This window comes from Equus asinus, chromosome 13 (genome assembly GCF_041296235.1).
Source record: "Equus asinus isolate D_3611 breed Donkey chromosome 13, EquAss-T2T_v2, whole genome shotgun sequence".
In the NCBI taxonomy this organism is placed as follows: Eukaryota; Metazoa; Chordata; class Mammalia; order Perissodactyla; family Equidae; genus Equus; species Equus asinus.
Genome location: NC_091802.1, coordinates 36,730,876 through 36,745,611, shown reverse-complemented (window position 1 = coordinate 36,745,611; position 14,736 = coordinate 36,730,876). Strand labels below are relative to the sequence as shown.

The window sequence follows — 14,736 nt, the reverse complement described above, 5'->3', positions numbered from 1 at the left end:
TTTTTTTCAATCAAAAACTTTCAAAGTCTCTCCGTCACTTACCACATTAAACCCCAACCGCCTGGCCTTGGTAGAAGACCTTCCACGTTCTGGGCCAATTTACTTTCCTGTCTTATCTCCCACTATCCCATGAGTCTTTTGCTTCAGCTACACTACACTGTTCATTATTTCCAGTACACACCCTATACTAACAAACACTGTGTTTCCCCACCTCCACATTTTTGGTCCTGACATTCCTTCTGCCTGAATTCCCTTTCCATCTCTGCCAGTCAAAATTCTAGCCTTCAAAACACCTTCAACACCAAGTTTAAATGTAATTTTCATGAAGACAGGCCTGATTCCCCCCCCCCCCGACTTCCCCAAATGAATGATCTCTTCCTCTTCTAAACACCAAAATATATAATATTGGTTTAATTTCTCACTCATTTCAGAACATACCCCTCCTTCACCTTTTACAAAACATTTGTTTATAGTCAATAGATATTTGTTGAAGTCAGTTAATACCACTTTGTCATAAAACATATTTACATTTGGGGGGCAGGCTCTCTCTAGCAAAACCCTTTAATGATCAAATATTCCCAGCCTTTACCTTCCCTTCTTTTCCTCTTCTGAAAAGGCAAGATGTTCCCAAATACAATTTTTAGAGCTCAAATTTTTTAATGTATTCAACTGCTTGAAAAAAATGTTAAACTGTATGTGCTACTATGATGACATAAATTCCATAAGCTATATTAAAATGTGTTACCCTAGGATTATCACATACTTGAAGGAATATCTGGCTGAAAATCTGAATACCTTAAACTCTGCTGTTTGAAAACAATAATTACTAGGGAAACATTTCTGTTCAACAAGAAATCTGAAACTTTTTATGATCTTTAAAATGTCCCATTCATTTCTACATCCTAGTAAGTGACGTTAGGAAACAGCACCGGCAATCCAGTGAAACTCCACCGTGAAACAGCTGTTGTACGTCAAGTAACAGGCCTTGGTTTCCCTACCCACACCCTCTCACAATGCTGTGGTTCCCAAAGTGTAGTCCACGGATCCCTGGAGGTCCCTTTCAAGCGCTCTGTGAAGTTGAAACTATTTTTATAATACTAAGAAATTGTTTGCCTTTTTCATTTGGTTGACGTTTGCATGGTGGTATGAAAGAAATAATGGGTAAAACTGTTGCTGTCTTAGCCTAAGTCAAGGTAATGGGATCAAACTGTACTAGAAATCATGCGTCTTTCACCATCATGTATTGGTGAGTAAAAAAAAAAAGTTTCACTTAATGTTCTTGATGAGGCAATAAAAATTGTTGATTTTATTCAATCTGAACCCTTGAGTACAGGTCTTTCAAACATTCTGTGTGATGAAACGAGAAGTATGCAAAAAGCACTTCTGCAGGATACTCAAGTACAATAGCTGTCTCCAGGAAAACCACTTGTGACTATTTGAGTTGTGAGCTGAACTGTTTATTTCATCAAACACTACTTTTACTTGGAACAAAGGACAAACTGGTTATTGAGACATGAATATTTAGTATACATTTTCTTGAAAATGAAGTGAGTCTATCACTCCAAGGAAAACAACTGACACTATTTGTCGCTAAAGATAAAATCCAAGCTTTTTTTTTTTCTGCTGAGGAAGATTAGCCCTGAGCAGCTAACACTGTTGCCAATCCTCCTTTTTATTTTCCTTGAGGAAGATCAGCCTTGAGCTAACATCTGTGCCAACCTTCCTCCATTTTGTATGTGGGTCGCTGCCATAGCACTGGCTGATGAATGGTGTAGGTCTGCACCTGAGATGCAAACCTGGCCTACCAAAGTGGAGCATGCCAAACTCAATCACTACACCACAGGGCTGGACGCCCAAGCTTTTAATCAAAAATTAGAATTTTGGAAATCTTATAGCTGCTTGACAGATTCCCAGTACTTAGAGATTTTCTGATGAGATGGGTGGTGATATGAACTAATGTACTTTTTTTGATATTGCAGTATGAAATGTATCATTTGGAAGACTTGCCTAACTCAATGAACCAGTATTTCCCAAACAACCAATGCATGACATTATAAAATCATGTATGGGTAAAAGATCCATTCAAAGCGCAAGACAGCCATTGGATTTTAATGGAACAGAAATATAAATATGATTTCAGATTCCACACTGTAACTTAACTTGTAAGAAACTACCAATTAGCAAGTTTTGGTGTAGCAGCACAATTACTTGAGAATACTCCTCCCTTTTCTAACTACATGTCCTTTGAGGCCATATTTTCTTTATATACTTTAACTAAAAAATTTAGCATATCAGATTGAACATAGAGGCTGATATGAGAATCTAGCTGTCTTTTATTTAAAAAGCCAGATATTTAAGAGACTTCCAAAAATGTAAACATTGTCACTGTTCTAATTTTTTGAAAAGTTCCTTTTCATAAAGATATATTATTTATGTTAACATGATAGGTTTATTTTTCTAATAATTAATACTTAGAAAAGTATTTGTTTTAATTTCTGATTTGGTAAATATCAATAAACCATATAAACAAAAGCTCTTTGGGGTCCTCAATAATTTTTAGGAGTGTAGAGAGCCCTGAGACCAGAAAGTGTGAGAACCACTGCTCTAAGAGAATCTGCCTCTGATTCCAGCCACCCCCAAAACTGCTCTGTTTGTACCAAATCTCCTCTCCCCTATCCTCACCAGAGCTGGACCTGGGGCAGATATCTGGCCCAGAGGAAGTCAAGCCTTGGACTGACCAATCAGATCTCGCTCAGGGATCTGAATTGAACCTCATGGACACTGAGGTCCATTTATGGCAGAACACTAGAGTCCATTAACTCTTATTGCTGAAGTCCTTGGAACTGTTCTGGTTCCAGCCCTTTCTGAGGCCTGACTGTTCAGCTTTTCCTTGGATTCTATGACAGCTATTTCCTTTGACAAATCTCCTTTTATATGAGCTAGTTTTAAACACGTTTCTTTTCCTTATGATGAAGAAAATGCCATAGAATCTCAATGCCTTTACTTAAAGTGTTTTATTTGGTGTCCTTATCTGAGACACCAAATTATAACAAGGTTCCCCTCCATTTGAAGATCATATACCTATATAAAAATGAAAATCACTCCAACAAAACTAAAAATTGAATGGAAATTGTAGGCTCATTCAGAAAAAGAGACACACTTAACGATCAGCTACTAGATAAGCGAGGCTTGATTTTTTTTCTTTTTTAGAAAAGGCCTCTATATACCATGTCAATATACTCTAGGCAGCAAACGGCTTCATTAAAATATACCAATCTGACAGGGTTTTTCAGGGAGGTTGATGAACAGAAAAAGAACTAGGTAGTGAGACTTGCCCTACCAGATATGAACAATTACTACAAAGCTATGATAATTAAGGCAGTGTAGTACCAGCACAAGATATACAAACAGATCAATGGTATGAAATAGAGAATACAGATATAAACCCTCATATATTTGGAAACATATAAGTGGTATTATAAAGTAGCAGACATGACTATTCAATGATGCTGGGTTATCCTTATGGAAAGAAAATTAAATCCCTACTTCAGGATTATCCTTATGGAAAAAAAATTAGATCCCTACTTCACACCAAACATCAAAATAAGTTCTAGGTGGATTAGAGACCTAAAAGTGAAAAGCAAAACTTTAAAATTTTTAGAATATAGGATCTAACTATTACCTCAATATAGCAGACACAAAAAACACATACCATAAAGGAAAACCATAATAAATCTGACTCAAAGTTTAAAACTTAGTTTCAATAAAAGATAAAGTTAAAAAAAATTAAAACACATCCATTAAGATGGCCACTATAAAAAAAAAACCCAGAAAATAACAACTGTTGGCAAGGATGTAGAGAAATTAGAACCCTTGTGCACTATTGGTAGGAATGTAAAATGGTGCAGCCACTACATTAAACAGTATGGCAGTTCCTCAAAAAAATTAAAAATAGAATTACCATATGATTCAGCAATTCCACTTCTGCGTATATATCCAAAAGAACTGAAAGCAGGATCTCAAACAGCTATTTGTACACCCATGTTCACAGTAGCATTATTCACAATAGCCAGAAGGTGGAAGCTACCCAAGTGTCCATCAACAGATGATTGTATAAACAAAACGTGGTATACAGCAGTTCCCTCCTTATCTGTAAGGGGTATGTTCCAAGACCCCCAGTGGATGCCTGAAACCGTGGATAGCACCAAATCCTATATATATTATATATTTTTTCATATACACACATACCTGTGATAAAGTTTAATTTATAAATTAGGCACAGTAAGAAATTAACAATAACAACTAACAATAAAACAGAACAATTGTAACAATATTCTGTAATAAAAGTTATGTGACTGGTCTCTCTCAAAATGTCTTATTGTACAGTACTCACCTTTCTTCTCGTAATGATGTGAGATAACAAAAAGCCTACGGGATGAGATGAACTGAGGTGAATGACATAGGCATTGTGACGCAGCACTGGGCTACTACTGACCTTCTGACGATACATCAGGAGGAGGATCATCTGCTTCCGGACCGCGGTTGACCGTGGGTAACTGAAAGCGGGAAACCAGAACCACGGACAAGGGAGGACTACTATATACATACAATGGACTATTATTCAGCCTTAAAAAGGAAGGAAAGGGGCTGGCCCCGTGGCCAAGTGGTTAAGTTCCCGCGCTCCGCTGCAGGCGGCCCAGTGTTTCCTTGGTTCGAATCCTGGGCGTGGACATGGCACTGCTCATCAGGCCACGCTGAGGCAGCGTCCCACATGCCACAGCTAGAGGGACCCGCAACGAAGAGTATACAACTATGTACCGGGGGCTTTGGGGAGAAAAAGAAAAAAAATAAAATCTTTAAAAAAAAAAATATTAAAAAGGAAGGAAAGTCTGACACATGCTACAACATGGATGAACCTTGAGGATATCATGCTAAGTGAAATAAGCCAGATACAAAAGGACAAAAACAGATCTTCCTTGACTAACAATGGGGTTACATCCCGATAAACCCATTGTAAGTTGAAAACATGGTAAATCGAAAATACATTTAATACACCCACCCTACCCAAGACAGCTTAGCTTAGCCTACCTTACACATGCTCACAACACGTATGTTAGCCTACCATTGGGCAAAATCATCTAACACAAAGACTATTTTATAATAAATAATATCTAATAATAAATTATTATTTAAGATACCATCTCATGTAATTTATTGAACACTGTACTGAAAGTGAAAAGCAGAAGGGCGGTATGGGTACAGAACAGTTCTAAGTGTACCGGTTGTTTACCCTGGCGACCCAGTGGCTGACTGGGAGCTTCGGCTTGCTGCCATTGCCCGGCATCGCGAGAGACTATCATACCGCTGGCCCGGAAAAGACTAAAATTCAAAATTCAAAGTATGGTTTCTACTGAATGCAGATCACTGTCGCACCACTGTCTAGTTGAAAAATTAAGTTGAACCATCTTAAGTTGAGGAGTGTCTGTACCACATAATTCCACTCAGACCAAGTATCTAAAGTAGTCAAAAAATCACAGAAACAGAAAGTACTACCTGTTTCTAAATACCAAGAAAAGGATTATGTAAATCTCAAATTAAGGAGATAAATGATTACATATACATTTTTTCTTACAAATAAATAGACAGGAGGAATTAGAGGCTTTCGGAGAACTACTGCAAGCCCTTCTTTGACGTAGCTGGTGCCACAGCAAGATGATTTATGCCATTGGCTTCTTAGAAAGAAACAGTCAAGAACACACGTCTTCATGGTCAAGGAAAGGCTCCCATTCTGAAGTTTGCACCAGTTCTCCCAAAGCCGCACGACCAGCTCTGCCACACAGAGCAGCTGGGCAACTCCTGCCAGTTCTATTAGACGTGACCAGAGCTGTAAGACTGACGGCCCAAGCATCTCTAAAGAGGCCATACTTTAGAATCTTCTTTCCTATAATGAGAACTGGTCAAAAACAAAAGTAAAAGAAGCTACCAGATCTCGTAGCAAATGTGTCAGGACAGCCTTTCGGAGTGATTCACCATGCCTGAAAACGATTACAAGAAACAGGTGTGCTTCCCTGAATACACCACCAGAATTTAACATGGGGCTAGTATTGTTATGAAACCAGGGTGAAAATAACCTTATAAAGTCCGAAGTAAATACGACAAGATGATAAAAAAAAATTTCAGATAAATATCAGAATATCTTTATCGTCAAGTTTTGAGTAACTTGAAATCAGTAAGATTACTCAAAATACCACTACATGACGAGTCTAACAAAACATTTTCTGCTAAGGCAGGAATAACTCCAGCCCCTAAAACCAGCTTTAGAATGCAGTTCCACCGTATCTTTCATTTGCATTAACCTTCATTAGTGTGGTGGATTTTGAGAAAACACTGTGGATGCAGCAACAGTTCTCCTGAGTCTACAGGACACGATAAAAATCCACAAGATTCAGCACTGTTTCAGACCCTGTGTTAAAACAGCTAGATAGACGAGTTCATGGCCTATCTGAAATTTTTCCCTAATTAAGAACAAATTTGGCTCACTCCTTTTTTATGATGAAAATCTAGTAATAATGAAAAAAATATGCTATTACAGCATAATCTTACATAACACTCCAACTGTGTGGAGAAACGCATGTAAATGAGGAAAGGGGAGGCAAGACAAACACATCCTTGTGCGTATACACACAAAGATGTTTTTATATAACCGTCAAAACCTCACATCTCCAAGAAAGCTTATAAACACAATTGCAGTCTCTAAATTTCATTTTGTGTAACTTTCATCTCAGAAAAAAACCAAGGTTGCTTATGAGAGAAGACATTCCCCAGTCTCCTCTACAGCTAACCTTATATTAAGGAAGTGGGGGGAAGCAACGCTCTCTTCAGAGTACCACCTGTCTTTCACAAAGAGTATTCAAGACAAGCAATCTGTGAGGTCTAGCATCCAGCAACGCCAGTGGCACAGAAGTGAGTCAAACCCTAGTGTTGTGTTAAAATAAAGGCATCTTTAGTTTTTTAGAATTTGGTTCCAGAAGCTCCACAGGGAGATGAACATAATTTATGAAAAGGGAAGAAAATGTGATAGATATATATATCACACATACTTAAACATACAGAGGTGAGGGTTCCACATCTAGGACAGGAAAAATACAAAGTGAGCCAGAAACTTCTTGTGCAAGAGGGCAAGAAAGCACTCACACACCAAGCTTAAAGGGCTCCCAGAGGCCAAATATGGAACATTTTGAGCATCAAAAAAAATGTCTATAATTATTGGTAAAACACAGAATTAACTAAAATTCATGAGTTTATAATGATACTAAAACAGAGTGACAAAAAGAAACCATTCATTTGCTAGAGGCAATTATTATACTCTCTCTTTATTCAGAAAATTATTAAAGGGAAAATTAAGAATTTACCTGAACTTTTTGGTAGAACTTATAACTTATTCCTGACTGAGGAGAGAAATCTTTACAGAAGAGTGAAAGTTAATCAATGTAAAAGGAATGGGAAAATCAGAAAATAGCCATTTTGCAACACCCAAAGAAATAACTGATCCAGACAAGGATCATCAGCACTAGGTGAAAGGCTGCTGGAGAAGGCTAAGAGTACGATGCCCAAGTGTCACCACTCTACAGATCACTTACTAATTACGAAGAGAAAAAAAAGCTTTTACAGTGGAGAGATCTGGTATTTATCTTAAACTCAGCATCATTAATGGTGGGACATCATACGTCATTGTTTCTCTCACGGTGACGCAATATGAGGTACAGAGCAACACTTAAGAAGTATTCTTACCAAAAATCTTTAACCTGAATCTAATCAAGCCTTGAAACTGCAGTGCTAGTTTATAGGAAATACAGGGATAAAGCAACAAATTAAATGAAATTGTGAGAAAACAAGCAGAAAATTCCAGAAGTGATATATTCTACAAGACAAACAACCTGGTCTCTTCAAAACGTAATATTGTGTGGCTTCTAAATAAAGTGTTCTAGATTTAAAAAGGGACTAAAAGACATGTTTGAAGAAAAAAGTGCCAAGAGCTAAAAAGTGTCATTTTCAAGACAACTGGGAAAATCTGAATATGAACTGGGTATTAGATGGTATTAGGAAATTAATGTTAATTGCCTCAACTGTGACAATGTATTGTAAGAACAATTAAGCAAAACGTTTTTATATTAAGAAGATGCAGCTTAATAGGTGCCATGATGTCTGCAACATAAACATTTATATATTATATATAAACACATATGCACATATTTAGACGGAGCAAATACACTCATGTGTCATTTAACAACAGAGATATGCTCTGAGAAATGTACCACTAGACAATTTTGTCGTCGTGTGAACATCACAGAGTATACTTAACACACACCTAAATGGTCTAGCCTACTACACACCTAGGCTATATGGTACTAATCCTGTGAGACCACTGTCATATACTCGGTCCATCGTTGGCCAAAATGTTGTCTTGTGGTGCATCATCCCCAGGTTCTGTTTCCTAACTGTACTCTTATTATTTCATATATTCAGTAGATTTGGTTTTCCAAAAAGATTGTAAGCTCCTTCAGGCATGGATATCTTTTAATTCTTTTCTATTTCCTCACAGTTCATAGTGAAGTATACTGCAATCAGCAGACTTTTAAAAAGTACTAGTAGCAGCATTCTGTGTAGACACTCAGTAATGCACCTTAACTGGGTTAGCTTTTCGATTCCTCAAGAGAATGGCAGTTTACATGTATAAGCAATTTTGAGTCACAGCTCTCAAAAGGAGATCATAAAACATCACTTATGGGCTTACAGAATTTCACAGAGAGAAACTAGCAACTAAGAGTTAAAGGAAGAAATCAGAATATAGGTTTCACAGGTCTTCCTAACATTGTCATGGACTGGCTGTATTATCCAGGCATACGACTTTATTCTCAGGACATTATTCTCCAGTCAAACAATATCTTCCACCACCATCCCCATCTGCAAAACAGCAACGGTATTTATCCACAACTCCTGGGTGTAATGAAGCTTAACAAGCTACACTATAAACTTTAAAATCCTAGATAAAAGACTGCACAAAGATGAAAAATTTGATAATACAGTGTCGGTGAGGAAAGAGGCAGACTCATACACTGCTGGCAAGAATATAAATTTGTAGAACCTTGATGGAAAGCAATTTAGCAATATCTAACAACATCAAAAATGCATATATCCTCTGATCCAGCACTTCCACTAGGAATTTATCCAACAGACACCCAGGTACATAAAAGACACACACAAGGAATTGATTGTAGCACTGCAAACAACTTAAGTATCCAATAATAAGAGCTGGCTGAATGATGGTACATCTACACAATGGAATATTTGTCATCTTTCAAAAAGGAAGAGGTACTTTACACACTGTATGGAATAATGGCCAAGATACATTAAGTGAAAAAAGCAAAGTGCAGAATGGGTATAGTGTCTTACCATTTCTGTAAAATAAAAACTAAACACCGAAGAACATATAGTTGTATATGCTTGTAAAAGAATTGACTGTCTCTAGAAGGGTAAACAAGATACAGGGAACAACAGTCTCCTTTGGGGAGGTAAACAGATGGATGAAAGGAGGACATTAGAAGAAAGATTCTTCACTCTCCCTGCGTATCTTTCGAATTTTGTTTCATATGTATGTACATGTGTTACCCATTTTAAAGAGTTTTTTTAGCATGGCTCTGCACCAATACGAATTATTTAATGATACTCATCTTAATCCTAAAAGCATTTCATGCCTTCATACCATAAAAATTTTAAATGAGCCTTCAATAAATTCAACCAGATGAAATGTGTCCAGATCAAAACAAATCGTCCTGGATAACAGAAGCCTACTGAGAAGAGAAATGGACACTACCTCAATAGTTTTACCTCAAGATTTTACCAAAACCTGATGGAAGTCTGGACACAGGCAACATTAAACATTTCCAAGTACCAAACTAACCACTGTGAAGAGCTCTAAAAGAAGTCACCAAAGTACCAAATGGACACCAACCACCCCCACCCTAGATGCGAGGTTGTCGCAATAACATACTCCTTAGTCTTCACGCAAGGGAAAAAAAAGATGAGTCTCCAGCTCTTTCCCAGGACACAGGATGATATATGCCCCCCAAACTCCTGTGCTTCCTGTGTCATCTCTTGGCTCCAACTGTAACCATGGCAACAGAAAATAGCACAAAAGACAGCTGAACCATGCAAAGGCCAGGATTAAATGGGGAAGTGAAAAACATATATATACTTTAAGGTCCAAGAACATAAGGTCCTACAATTAAGAACGGCAGCCAAAAAAGCCTTGAGAGAATAGCAAAGAAAGAATACAATGGAAAGAGAATAAAAAATAAGGCTTACTAATATATCCCATTCCCAGATATCCAGATAGGAGACAGCGTTGGGAAAGACAACTGAAAAACACAGAAAACGCTTCCCCCACCGCCCCCCCACCCCGCCAATTTAGCTATTCATTTCAATGCTATTCAGCAAACCTTCTGTTTGTAAGCTTATCATCTCCTCATCCTGTTCTGATGGCAGAGCTAAGCAGCCTCAAAGTTTCCAAAAGAATGGCAATACAGGAGCAAATCAAAGGACCATGTATAACCTGCCAACTGAGAACTCAGGTCCTAGATCACTGAAATATTACCGTACTCTTAAAGTTCCTTATTTCAAATCGCTCTCTGTTACTGGTAAATGTGAAAGAAACTTCACTTCATTACTCAAAGTTAAAACCTCCACGGGGTAAGTTATCGTCCACCAGTGGTTTCAGATTGCTTTTGTTTTCAGGTGATGTTGACAGAGCATCAATAATGTACAGCTAAAACGAAAGCGCTAAGAAAGATCTTTTTCAAAAAAAGAGGCAAATAGGTCACACCAAGTAGGAGGGCTAGAGATGAGAATCTCGATGTCTTGATTTAGTTAGTACTCTAACGCCTATACTGTGTGCTCCTGATCTCCACCTTATCTAGTTCCGCGAAGATAACAATTTTACTAAAAGGAAACCCCCCCTTTCTTTTTTATGACCCTTAGTCCTCTTCAGAAAGGATACCAAAATCCCCTGCCAGAATAAATGAATGGGTTGGGGCACCTACTCCTAAATTTAGGGGAGGTTTGCGTTAAAGGTACAGCATGACGATGGGAGTATAGGGAAGAAAAGTATTGCGAGAACTAGAAGTTGCAGTGACAGTTTCAAAAGAAAGGTCAGCTTGGGGCACGCTGGCTGTGGGAGGCGTTTGTAGCCTGGGAGTCTCTAAGGCAACACCAGACGCCAGCAGTGCTTTATCAATAAACCCCTCAAATAATTTACATTCTCCCTTTTGGATCGGAGCTACAGAGGGTCACTATCCGGCAGCAAGTGTAGCCCACTGCCTGGGAAGAAGGCGGGCGCGTGGTCAAGGGGCTCTTTATCCCGCAGGTCCCTGCAACACAGCGATGCGCATGCGCCCCCAGGGCAGCGAACAAGCACCCCTAGCGCGTTCACACTCGCGCATGCGCAGTCACCCATCTCGCCGCAGGCGACAGCTCACTATTTGGCAAGGGGGATGGGGCTGGGAAAATGATGGGGGGGGCTGAAGGCAGGGAGCGCGTTTGTGTCTCCTGAATGCTTGGGATTGGGAGAAGGAACGGGTGATTAGGCTCTGGCAGTCACAGGCCACGTAACCCGGGATGTAGGAAATGGGACAGAGAAGAGTATATGTGTGGCGGGGGGGGCGGGGGGTGTGGGGGTCAGTCACCTCTTAGGGGAGGCGCCCCCCACACTCCGACAGGACAACCCTCTCCCTCGACTCTCCTCCCCCCACTCACCTGAGAGCGGTGGCGACAGCTGCTGGTCCCCGTCCCCCTGCGCTCGCCTCATACTGTCCGCAACATCCGGGACCTGCGAGACCGCCGATACACAAATACACACACACTCGCAGTGCGCACACTCACACACACACACACCGACACACACCGGCCGGGGCGTCATGGCGTCAGCACGTCGACGCAGCGAGCGCGTACCCGCCGGGCCCCACCCCGCGCGGCCTCCGCCCCCTCCGCGTCCCTCCCCTCCCCTTCCCTCCCCTCCCCTCCCCTTCCCTCCCCTTCCCTCCCCTCCCCTCCCTGGGTTCTCCTGCCTCTCCTCCCTCTTCCTCAAGACACCACCCACCACCCCTAGTGCGCCTGCGTCCCAGGGTCTCAGCAGGGTCCGGAAATTTGAGGGGAGGCGGGGCCTGAGGAGAAAGAGGCGGGAACTCGGAGGGAGGTGGGGGTCGCGTGCAGGGCGCGGCGGGCTGCGCCGAGGTGCGAGGACCAAAAAGAGACGCACCAAGTTGGAGTCCGGGTGGGCAGCGTAACAATAAAGGCATTTAGCAGTTGCACCTTATATTTGCAAGCAGTTTATGGGTTACCAACGACTTTTAAGTGCATTACCTGCTTTTTTTCTGACAGTAAAATATTTTCTGGACTTTATGATAATGCTAGAGACTCCTAGATAACTTTTAAAATTTAGCGTTTGGAAACAAAAATAAGAAGGACCATTCCTTGGGGGGAAGGCGGGCAAGTAGGTAGCTTAACTGAAAGGAAGCTGATTCAGTAACAATTTGTTGTCTTGGACACCTGGGTCCCCAGTCAGCCTCACATCCTAGCTTCCAAGGGCCATCAGTGATTCCTGAGTTGAGAAAAAGAAAAGTCTCAGAGCATGTTGGCCCTGGGAGAAAAGAGTCATCTCCACGTTGGAGCGATAATGTCACTGTTGGGATACTTATTATTGCTACGATTCTTTTAGCTTAAACTTTAAAAAATTATTCTTACTGAATCAAGGCAAATAATCTGGAGCAGCACTGTCTCTTTGCCATACTGAGATAGTATCATTATGCAGGCGTACACACACAAATGCCTGAGGAGGCATTGGACCCAAAAGAACAACCAGATGAACCTGTGGGTCATGGGGTGACAAAGTGTGCGCCTTGCCTTGGGAACAGCTTCCCAAAGTCCTGCTGCCGTGGGACTGTCTCCAGGAGACGGTGCTCACTGTCTCTTGCCACATGTGTCCTGGCGGCAGGTAGCTGGTGAGTCTGTTCAGCAGGGAACACTGGGAGCCATGAACAAAGCCACAGGAGTTTGGAAAGAAACCCCTGACAGTGCCAGGCTGTCTTCCACTTTCAAATACACAAGCAGACCCTACAATCCTACAGCTTAAAATGTCCTAGGAATCACAGACAAAACACTCTAAACTCCTAGTTTGCCCAACCCAAATTTCAGCCCAAATGATCAAGAAACGGAGATCTTAAATGCCACAATGACGTGGTTACTGTGCCTGCCCCACTTAAAAAGAGCTTTTGTCACCTGGTAGATGGATGCTTGAAACTTTCCAATTAGTTTTCACTCATCATCATCATTAACAAACATTCATTCTTTTGGCTGAAGCCAGCAAGGTTTTCAGTCCTTGTGAAAATTCGGAGTGCCCCACAGGTAAACCCAGTTACAAGTAACTGACTCCTGGTGTCACTGAGACTGTTCACTTCCTGTTCTCTTGACGTCAGATTTCACAGGACAGCAGGGAAGAGAGAAAAAGGATAGTCCTTGAAGGGAGGAGCATGGTGGTGGGGAAGGGGTGCAGAAAGAGGAAACTGCAGGCATGGACAACATAATTTAGCTACCTCACAATTGGAGCTAATCGTTACAGTTTAGTCAGATTCCACCTGGGACCTGGGAGGGGACTCCTCGGGGCTAGTGAGTCTGTGCCAGCAGCTTGTCCAGGCTGGCCCTGAATCCCCAGAGATCTGGAAGGATATAAGCGTCCTATCTCCATCTGTAGCCTAGCACGATGAGGCTCCCACTCTGCTGTGGGGACCATACTGCCCACCTGAGATGGGATGCCACCAGCCTCTGTACAAAGGACTTTGATTTGGTGTGGATCTGATTAAACAACTGGAGATGTCCTTGGAAGCACTGTGTGGAAGAATTTTAAACAGCTTCTCCTTTTTAATATGCACTTCCTCTTCGGTTTTAATTATTTTGTTCCTACATTTTCCCTTTCAATTTACTAAAATCTAGAAATGTAATTAGAGCAGAGGCTGGGCTCAGAGAAAGCTGCCAGGATTTCTACAGCATGATTAAATATACTAGGCATCCCTTTAGTGTGGGACTGAAAAATAGGATTCTCATTATTATCTATCCCTTATCCAGGAAAGAATCGGCATCACGTACAAATACGGATTTATTGAAAATGCACCACTAATTAAAAACTCACCCAGCCTCTTGACGAGGTTTGGGGGTGGGGGGAGTGCAATTATTTAATTATTTCTTCCATTTACTGTTTTCTTGTTGTAACCATGACAAGCAAGAAGCCCCCCTCAGTCCTCTATGCTCAAAGTAAAATTCTCTCTTCGTGAGGGACTTAATGAGGCTTTTATCTCTGTGACAACAATCAAGTTTACAATGGCACCAATTCAATTCACTGCTCCTTGTGATGGTAGGAAACATGCACAACTCATTTTCTTAATCTGAAACACAAATAACAAAGTGTTCATTGGCCATCATGAGCCAGGTCTGGGCAAGGGCTCTGTCCCAAAAGATCTCAAGACATCTACTATTTCTTCTGCCAACAAGGATCTTCGGCTCCATTTTACAGTCCAGTGAGCAAACGCATGGTTCCCCTTGAAGCTGTATGGGAGGTGGAAGCAGGCAGGAATGAATGAATAGAAGATAAGTATAAGCTCCAATTTTGGTTGTTAGCACTGTATGAAA

The 14,736-nt window shown here is 40.8% G+C and overlaps 1 protein-coding gene across 5 annotated transcripts in view; it reads right to left on the bottom strand.

The window, feature by feature from the left end:
• The window catches only part of SPOP (speckle type BTB/POZ protein), a 61,391-nt gene extending 49,360 nt beyond the window's left edge, over nucleotides 1–12,031 (bottom strand). The window contains exon 1 of one of the 5 annotated variants that reach the window (XM_044744575.2): nucleotides 11,812–12,031. The gene's annotated coding sequence lies outside the window, so the exon portion shown is untranslated. Of the gene's footprint in view, nucleotides 1–4,393; nucleotides 4,424–4,495; nucleotides 4,552–11,811 lie in introns of those variants that run through there. The other 4 variants (XM_044744576.2, XM_044744574.2, XM_070483052.1 and 1 more) reach the window with 4 other exon arrangements.
• Nucleotides 12,032–14,736: the final 2,705 nt, after the last annotated feature.